The sequence below is a fragment of the Dipodomys spectabilis genome, unplaced genomic scaffold, assembly GCF_019054845.1.
Source record: "Dipodomys spectabilis isolate Male_0828 unplaced genomic scaffold, ASM1905484v1 ptg000341l, whole genome shotgun sequence".
In the NCBI taxonomy this organism is placed as follows: Eukaryota; Metazoa; Chordata; class Mammalia; order Rodentia; family Heteromyidae; genus Dipodomys; species Dipodomys spectabilis.
In genome coordinates this window covers 70567-80945 of record NW_024871018.1, presented here as the reverse complement: position 1 = coordinate 80945, position 10379 = coordinate 70567, and positions in this window count along the sequence as shown.

Sequence of the window (10379 nt, the reverse complement as noted above, 5' to 3'; positions counted from 1 at the left end):
TTTGATGGACTAAGATGTAGTTTTCAACTTAGTGTGATTAGTTCAAATAACATTCTCATATAGATACTATTCAAAAACCCGGTTTTCCTATGATATATTAAGAGTATTTTCTTCAATACAGCTGTAATCACATGACACAATTTACATAATACCACTTACAAATCTGTAGTTACCTTAAAAAGACATAGACCTTAGAGCCAGGAGGTGAAATTTATTTTTATTTCTGCAGGAAACAATTTGTGACTTTATACCAAGAAACTGAATTTGACTCTTTCCTTATTTGTAAGGTAAGGTGGAAAATGTAAGGACTCTGGAGTTCAAGCCCCATGACCAAGAAAAGTAAAAAGGGAAAAAAAAGGTGGTAAAGCAACATTTTAAAGCTAATGTGCACAAAATTGTCTAGAAATAAAATTATAAAAGCCCCTGGACTGGCAAAAAAAAAGATTAAAATGAAATTGCCTTCAAACCTTTATTTAGACAATCGATACTGAGGGCAGGCTACTGGAGCTCACATCACTAACTAGAATTTGAGAAGATCAGAGATCAGAACAAGTGTGCAAGGAACGCAATAATATTCTCATATAATCCTAAGCCTGGCATACTGCAATGAATTTGTGATCGAGTTACTTGGCAGACAGAGGTGAGGAACTTAGCCTCTGTTCAGCCCTCAGCAAAATTGATAACCTATGAGTAAATAACTAAATTGAAAAAAGATTGTTCCAATGGTAGAATACTTGTTCAGCCAACAAAGTATCTAAATTCATACTCACTTCCTAAAAGAGGAAAAAAAAGAAAGAAAGAAAGAAGAAAGAAAGAGAAAGAAAAGAGTAGAGAAGGAGGAGGAGAGAAGGGAAGGAAGGAAGCAAGCAAGGAAGGAAGGTAGGAAGGAAAGAAGGAAGGAAGGAAGGAAAGAAGGAAGGAAGGAAGGAAAGAAGGAAGGAAGGAAGGAAGGAAGGAAGGAAGGAAAATCAAATCAAATAAAATAAAGAAACGGTGGAAGAAAGAATGGGAGGGAGAAAGGGAGATATAAATAAAAACCTCAGCATGTGTTCGATGTTAATAATGACCCTAAATTATTTTAGCTATAAATGCCATCATTTAATTCCCTGGGAAGAGACATTTTGTATCAAGCCCTATTGTATGGACTTGGAATCCCCGAAAGGCCACCAGAGACCATGACCAATGCCAACAGCAAAAGAGTCATATATTTGCAAGCTCAAGCTTGGTCCTTTGCACATCGGGTAACCGGTGACGCTAAGAGTTCCTGAGCACAAAATCAGCACAGCTTTTATAGTATTGAACAAACAAGTTTAGGGAACTTCCACACAATCGGTTACATGATTGGTTTGAGTCCACCCTAACCACATTGCCCTTTTTCTGAACTATTGGTATGTTCTGTTCCTGGAACCCTTGGGCAACTATTCGCTTTCTTAAGGTTGGGCAGAGTTGGTGGCAACCTGTGTTTTTATTCTGTCTCTTGGGGTTACTCTGAGGGCAGCCTAGCACAAGATGGTGGGGGTAATCTCAAATTGGAGTTATTGTGGCTCTTCATTCTCTCCTCTTCTAGAGCAATAGTGACCAATCATGGTCCCTTAATTGGCACAGTCTTCTATATTTACAGTTTGGTATTGGGAACTCAGAACTAATAGATGGACCGTTCTGATCTACAAGGTCTACAATGTCCAATTGTGCATAACAAAAATTAACAGTACCAAAGGTCTTTACATTTTCTTCCAGCAATCCTGACTCTGTATACCACAGCTAACTTACCTTTATACCAGCTGTATTCGTAAGCTCCAATTTTAAGACATACTCATACCATTTACTACATACTTAAACTTTCTGAGGTTTGTCTTCTTTACAAACATTTTAAGACAATCCTTACTTTATTAATCCTTTCTTACCTAGCGGATACCAATTTTTCCCCAATTCCTTTCTAAGGCTTTCTTTATTAGACTCCTATTCTTTACAATTCCTTGAGCTCCTTTGTGGCTAGAGTTTAAAACCGCACATTTTTCCTTGGATTTGTTGAACCAAGTTATCTCAACAAGCCTCAACGCACCAGTGGGATGAAAAGCTTGCGAGATTTTAAGGCTAAGATTAGGGGTGGGTCTCATTCCTCCTCTTAGCTCCATTGATTAAAAAAAATTCTCTCCTTTATCTTTAAAACACACTCAGGAGGAAGCAGATAATTACCATACCAGAGCCAAAGTAGGCTGTGTCCCTGAAATGCGTAAGGCAAAGCAGTGATATCCTTGCCCCAAATAACCACTGTGGGAGTAGAGAGGTTACTGGATATCACCAAAAGAATGTCCCACAAGTTCTTAGTTTTAGCAGCTTTCAACCAAGAAGCATTCTCAGGTGATGGAATTAGGCAGGAGTTCAGTCTACTTTTACCAGGGTGGAGATGGTCTGGGTGATGATGTAGATTTCCTGCAGGTAACTGTCAAGCTGTCGTAGAACTTTACTCATTAGGGTGTGCAGCTGCAGCAGCAGCAGGGACTCTCTATGGCTTCAAGGGACTGTCAAACCTGGTTCTGGGCTGCAAATTCCTACAAAGACTGGTTAAGGATTCATTGCATAGGCTTGGCAGGCTATGACCCAACAAGTTTTTTAAGACTATTTACACAGTAGCCCAGGACAATTAACCAAGATGACAACTTTTTAAACTAGATTGTACTTTTAATAAGATTAGAATTTTCTCGGCAGATATAGAGGGCTCAGGCCTGTACTATTATTTCCCATGCCTTTTCCTTCTCTCTATTCTGTCTATTTTGTCACATTTTTAAAAGATACTCTGGTCCCTTGTTCTTAAATGGGGATGATGGACGAAGATTCATCTTCTGTCACTTCTTCAAGCTGACTAAGGGGTGTTGATTCTACCTAACCAGGAACCTATAATCTTAGCCTATTTTACAAAGAGGTTACAAGGGTTAGATGTCATTAAGAACAACATTTTAAATTTTGACAAATGCACAGACCTTTTTTCTGGCTATAGTAGTGCTGCTTATTTAGCCTTCTGCTTTGCAAAAGGATCTTTAAGGATGGCTTAGGAATGTGATCTCTTGTAATCCTAACAATGTCTGAGTTACCTATGCAGGCCTTAGACAGATATCAATAGAAAAAACTCTCAGGTATACAAACTTTTCCTGAGCATATGAATTTCATGTAGCTGGTGTCATCTCAAAAGTTACTGCCAATTAGAGCTTTTGTCACATACAGGGGTTGGGATCTAAACTATCCTCCACATTTTAAAAACTTAGCCTTTTAGTACTATCACAGATGACTGACAAGTTCCTGTCCCTTACAAGGTAGATAGTCATAGACATTAGGCATGCTTACAAACTATCTTTCCAAGACCTCCTGGCTCTGACCAATTTTTGAAGGGCCACACACAAAAGACTCTAGGATCTGACATTATATCTGCCATCCAAGCATTTGCTTACGGTATCAGGATGCTCCTCCATTGCTTTCATCCAAGGAGTGTCTTCTCCACACTGGGAAAATTGCCTCATTGGCATTTCCCTTAGTTGGTTGCTGGACTTGAACTCGGGGCCTGACTGCTGTCCCTCAGCTCTACAACTCAAGGCTAACACTCTGTCACATTGAATCCTAAAGCAAGTCTGCTTGCTCTTTCAGCCTTCTGGTGGCTGAGTAGAGGTGACAGTCTCACACGGACCTTTTTCTGCCCGGGCTGGATTCAAACCAGTTACAGATCAATGAGTCTCATAAAAGGCCACTTTACTCTAATTAAAAGCAACAAGGTGGTCAACATAGAAGTAGTTTTAAGCATATTCTTACCTGAAATATTTTAAGAGCCAAAGTTACATCTGACAAACTAACAAGAATCCTCAGTCCTTTTTGTGGGCCTGATGAGAACTGTTACAAAAAAAAAAAAGCATGAGAGCAAACTGAAGTAGAAATTATGCAATTATTTTGGTAATCCTAATTTTTCCTTTTTGCACTTTGAGGCAAATGTTTAGAACAATTATACTTTTAAACTTTATATACAGAAACCCATTCCTAATTTATAAGCCTCCTATTAATCTCTGTTTTAATATTCTATACTTTAGTTTTTAGTTGCATTTTGAAAAATCTCTTGAACTTTCAAGGCTAAGTGTGTCACTAATTTCCTCTTGGCTACTTGTTTTAAAACAGATAAACATGAAATCTTTTAAACTGAAATAACAATTTCTTAATTCAAAAATTACAATCACCATCAATGTACAAGAAGCTAAACTTAACAGCTTTATACCTTAAAAAACATACACAATGGCAGAATATCATTGAGAGCAAATCACAATATACAAATAAAATTTTAACCCTCTTTTTAAGGCCTTCTTAATTTTAATTTTAACACAGCCAAGGGGCAGTTTTAGCAATGCTAATCAGATGTTTACATCACTCATTTTTACCATTATGTTTCCAGTGTGTATGTGAAGGGAAAAGGCGCAGAATAAAGATGGGCCACTTGGCCCTTCCTGTGGAATGGGGACACACACAATCCGACTCTTTAGGCTTAGATGAACTGCTATTGAGCCACTTTGCCCTCTTTCATCATGGGTAGACTCCTCCCATGGCCTGTTCTGACATGCAGGACCAGCTGAACTTCACTTCTGCCTGTTCACTGTTCACTCCTAAAGATAGGTTTTTTGTTAGCTTCTAAGTTTCTCCTTTTTGTTAAGCCAGATATCTTAATTACAGTATAAACAGCCTTATGTATTCTATAATACCATATTGTCTAATTTTCAAGTTCAAGTATCCTTATAAAGCTATTTAAAACCATGTGAAAATGCTTTAAAAATGTTTTGGTAATGTCTAAAATTCATAACCCTTTGAATTTTAAACTTAATCTCACCCAATTGTTACATCATGCTGTTAATTTCTATCATGAATATGTTCACAAGCACATACAAAACACACTCAGATCTTTAAGCACACAAAAATCAAAATCAGTTGTACAAATATTTTTTAAAGTTTTCAAACAAAAATTTAAGACAATATTTCTTTTAAACTAAGCAATTTTATAGAGATTCATTTTCTCAGGGCTTGATTGTTTAGCAAGTTATTGCACCAATTGATCTCTTGACTCACTTCTGTTGGAGGAAGGCTTGGGGGAGGGGGAGGCTCACCTGAAACTAAACTGTCCTGATTTATATCCAATTTTATTTTTATTTATTTTTTTCTTCTTAACGTGTTTTTTTTTTAATTGTGAAAGTACTGTACAGAGGGGTTAAAATTACATGAGCAAGATAATGAGTACATTTCATATTAAGCATTGTAGCCTCCTCCTTGATTCCCCTTCCCATCCCTTCCCATCCTCTCCCCGCCGCCCAACCCAATCTTCCTCCCACTCTCCCTCTCACCACCTAAGTTGTAAAGTTCGTTTTTGACATAACGACTTGTATATCTCATTGTTGAAATAGGTCCAACTGTATCCCTATTTAAACGAATTGTTTTTTCCCTTCCCCTCCACAAATTATGCCGACATCAAATACAGTGAAAGCAGGGGTTATACCGTGGAGGAGGGACATACAAAGCACCAAAGAAATAATCTTATAAATGTGTTAGAAACAATCACATGAAAGAAAAATACATTTGAATATGTATTCAAATTATCTGAATTTTTCTGCTTGACACAGACATATAGTAGTTAGTGCAAATAAGGGAAACCATGGGACCTATGTGCCTTTGGGCCTGGCTGAAAATTCACTTAACAAAATTTTTTCCAAGTCTTTCCTTTTCCTAACAAATGCGGCAATGTCATTCTTTCTGATGGAGGCTTAGAAATCCATTGTGTGTATATACCACATTTTCTTGATCCATTCTTCTACTGAGAGGCATCTGGGTTGGTTCCATATCTTAGCTATGGTAAATAATGCTGCAGTAAACGTAGTTATGCTGGTAGCTTTAGTGTGGTCTTATTTGTGAACATTTGGGTAAATGCCCAAAAGTGGGATTGCTGGGTCATAGGGGAGCTCAAGCTGATTGAAAACTTTGGCAAAATAGCAGGGTATAAAATTAACCCTCAAAAATCAATGGCTTTTCTGTATTCCAATGAGAAAAGTGTAGCTGAAATTAGCAAAGCAACTCCATTGGGGATAGCTCCACAAAAAATAAAATACTTAGGAATTAACTAAACCAAAGAAGTGAAGGACCTCTATGATGACAACTTTAAAAACCTGAAAAAGGAATTCAAAACAGAACTAAGAAAGTGGTAAAAAGTCCCAAGTTCCTGGATTGGACAGATCAACATCGTGAAAATGGCAATACTTCCCAAGGCTATCTACAAATACAATGCAATATCAAAATTCCAACCTCAGTCTTCAAGGAAAAAGAAGAAGCAATCAAGAAATTCATATGGAACAATAAAAGAGCCCGAATAGCTAAATCAATTCTCAACAGAAAGAACAGTGCTGGAGGAATATCAATACCAAGTTCCAAACTCTACTACAAACCCATAGTAATTAACACAGCTTGGTACTGTCACAAGAACAGACCTCAGGAACAATCGATTTGAACCAAAAACCCAGAAATGAACCCACAGACCTATAGCCATCTAATCTTCGATAAGGGAGCTAAAAAAATAGAATAAAAGAAAGACAGCCTTTTCAGTAAATGGTGCTGCCAAAATTGGTTAACTATTTGTAGAAAACTAAAGCTACATCCTTATATATCACCCTGCACCAGAATCAACTCCAAATCGATCAAAGACCTCAGAGTAAAAGCAGACACTCTGAAATCATTACAGGATTGAGTAGGAGAAACCCTAGTTCTCCTTGACACAGGCCAAAATTTCTTAATAGGGATACAGAAACAAAAAATCAAAGAAAGTTTGGACAAATGGGATTGCATGAAATTGCAGAACTTCTTTATGGCAAAGGACATAGCTAGCAAGATCAATAGAAAGCCCACGGATTGGGAGAAGATCTTCAGTAGCCTTACAACAGACAAGGGTCTCATATCTAAAATATACCTGGAACTCAAAAAATTAAATCCCCCAACAACAAATCTTCAAAGAAACAACTGCCCAATAAATAATTGTGCTAAAGACTTAAAGAGAAACTTCTCTGAAGAGGAAAGAAGGATGGCCAAAAGACATGGAGAAATGCTCAACCTCCTTAGCCATAAAAGAAATGCAAATCAAAACAACATTGAGATACCACCTCATCCCCGTAAGAATGGCTATAATCAAGAACTCTAATAAAAACAGATGCTGGAGGGGATGTGGACAGAAGGGAACCTTACTGCATTGTTGGTGGGTGTGTAAATTGTTCATCCACTTTTATCCAATTTTAGACAAGAGCACTTTCCCTTGTCGGGACTAGCTTAAAAGTCAAAACAGGCACACATCATTCTATGTGACTGAACTCAGCTGGAGGCTGGAACTTTTATTTCCCCAGAGATTTTCAAATAAATAACAAAAACACTAAAACCAAAAACCCACATTTAAAACTAGTACAAATTCTAAAACAGAACCAGAGAAGACAATAACCAAAGGCTGAGTTTATCCCTATCAGAACTCTGTGCCGTTCTCACTCAGCAAAATGAATGCAGAGTCTGCTGAGTGAGCCTACCACTCTCAACCAGAACTTCCCTATCTCCGGACACATACAACAGAGAACATTCAGGTCTCAGTGAATGGGGTGACATCTCATCAACATTTGTAAACCCAGGGGCCTTCCAAGGTTGAAGAGAAGTCCAAGTCATTTTGGGGCTAGGGAAATCAGTTCCTAGAGGCCATTCCCTCAGACTGGCAGTTTCTCCCCCATACTCCCACCTCCCTGGGCCAAGGCCTAAGGCTAAGATAAACCCCAAATGACAAACAGAACACTCAACACAAAGACACAACTTACAAAGGCACACTGCAGCTTTGTAAATTGCCAACCAAAAAGTGCCAGTCTACAGACTTAGAGTTTCCCAAAAATATCCATCTTAAACAGCAATCTACCCAGAGGGGTCTGAGGACGTCTACTCACAGACCCCATTGGCAGTCTTATAGAGTGTCTACCAAGACACCTTCCCAACCAGAGTATAGACCCCTCAGGAAACCAGAATTACAGATACAGAACCTGCTAGCAACCAAATATACAGAACAGCAATGCCTTGACTTAAGAGCTGGGTTTTTTGGATTCTGTGGTGGGGCGTCTAGAGGGTCTATGAGTCAGGTTCCAGATGAGCACCCAGAAATGTTGTATGGACTTGGGACCCCAAAGACCACAGGAGACCATGACCATTGCGAACAGCAAAAGAGTCTTTTATTTGTAAGCTTAAGCTTGGTCCTCCGCACACCGGGTAACCGGTGATTCTAAGAGTCCCCGAGCACAAAAATTAGCACAGCTTTTATAGTATTAAACAAACAAGTTTAAGGAACTTCCACACAAATAGTTACCTGATTATTTTGAGTCCAAAATAACTGCTCTGCCCTTTTTCTGAACTATTAGTATGTTCTGTTCCTGGAACACTTGGGCAACTGCTCTGCTTTCTTAATGGTGGGCAGGGCTGGTGGCAGCCTGTGTTTTTTTCTTTCTCTTGGGATTACTCTGAGGGCAGCCTAGCAAAAGATAGTGGAGATAATCTCAAATTGGAGTTACTTTAGCTCTTCAGCCTGAATAAACCCTACCATAGCACATACAAATCTCAGTAAAACACAGGTCTGGTTTACACTGTTGGACCAATAGGAGGGTATGTCTAGTGCTGTTGCAGGTGTGTCTTAAGGTGTGTGGAGTTTTTCATCCTGATGATCTTGAAATGATGAAATAGACTAACTACAGAATTACCTGGGCAGATACCTGTTGAGACCTATATTAAGTCACAGCTTAACAAAGAGCAATATTTACAATGAAATATATTGAACAACAAGACACCACAACCAAAATTATTTTTTCCTGAATCAGTGTATTTTTTACACTATATATCACATGTACAAGTTCTTCATTCCCTTCTGTCTCATTAGGTTATCTTTCTTTGTTTTGTTTTTGTTTTCAGAACCCTGGTATAACAGGCCATTTCTTATATTTTTGTCTTCTAGTCTTCAGAAAGTCTGCAGTTAAATAGGCTTATGATCTTTTTGTTCGAAAATATAAAGCATATTGGGTGGGGTGTTCATCATAATTTTGTTATGATCTCAAATACGTTTTTATTTCTTGCATTTCTCCTGTATAATCTCACTTCAAACTTTTCCAAAGGGCACTTTAGTGGAAGGAGGAAATTCAAAGTGGATTCTGGTAGAGAATTTCTGTTACTAAAATCTCTGGTACATAGTAAGGTAAACAACTCCCAAATTTTTCATTAGAGAGATGAGTTGAAACTCATCTTTTTACACACTAATACACTTTTCTCAACGAAACCAGAGGATTTAAAATAACTAATATTTTTTGAAGTTAATGGGCACAAATGTACACGAATTTTCTAGAAATAAAATGATGATCACTCATGAAACCTTACTTATACTTCAAAAAATGCTTTCCAATAAGAGGAATCACCTTCACACATTTTCACACAATATGTATCTTCCGGGTAACAGAACCCCAAACTAGACTAAGGCAACTAAGAGCTATCTAATTGTTGTTGCCCTTTTGCAATACTGCTTTCCTATCATATTTATTATTATGAATTCTATGGCCAGTATAAAATCACATTTGTAATAAAATTTACTAGATGGGACTTTCATGGATGAAGGTGGTGTGGGGTTTCTGGTGGAGCCCAGGCAGGTGGACTGGTTTTCAATGGAGGAAGGATTAGTCACTGAGGAGGAGGCTGTTTGGGGCAGAGCATTGAGAAGAAAGAACAAGGCTACAAAGGGGAGGTTAGTTAGAGGAGGGGTGCAGGTAGAGCACTGTGAGCCCTTGTGGGATATGTAGGGTGAGGTTTCCCATAAGGCAGGGCAGGAAATGGAGGCAAGAGGCTGACAGAAGGTGTGGAATCTGGTGCAAGAATGCGGATATATGAGGGTGAGGCTTTTCAGGGTCTAGCTTTGAGAGGGCAGGGTAACACTAGGAAGACGTGGGCTAGTAAGGGGTGGGGTTTCTGGTGGAGAATGGCAGGCCTTTGGGAAATGTATTAGGGTGGAGGTGGGGTTTCTGGAAGAACAGAATGTAGTCGCAATGTATGGAGATGTTTTTCAGAACCAGGGCTTTGTGAGAGCAGTGATAGGATCCAGTGCACTAGACTAGTTAGGATGCGAATCCTGGTGTAGCCAGTCACCACTTCCAAAAGAGGAGTAAGGTTGGGTGGGGATTTTAGTCTTGCAAGGCAGGACATGGACTTTGGACAGGGTTTCAGGTACGGCAAAGCAATCTTCCAAAAGGGACTATGGAGGGACAGGGATTTACAGTTGAGCCTGGTGAATCTTCCAGAAGGAAGCCAACTGGTGCAGT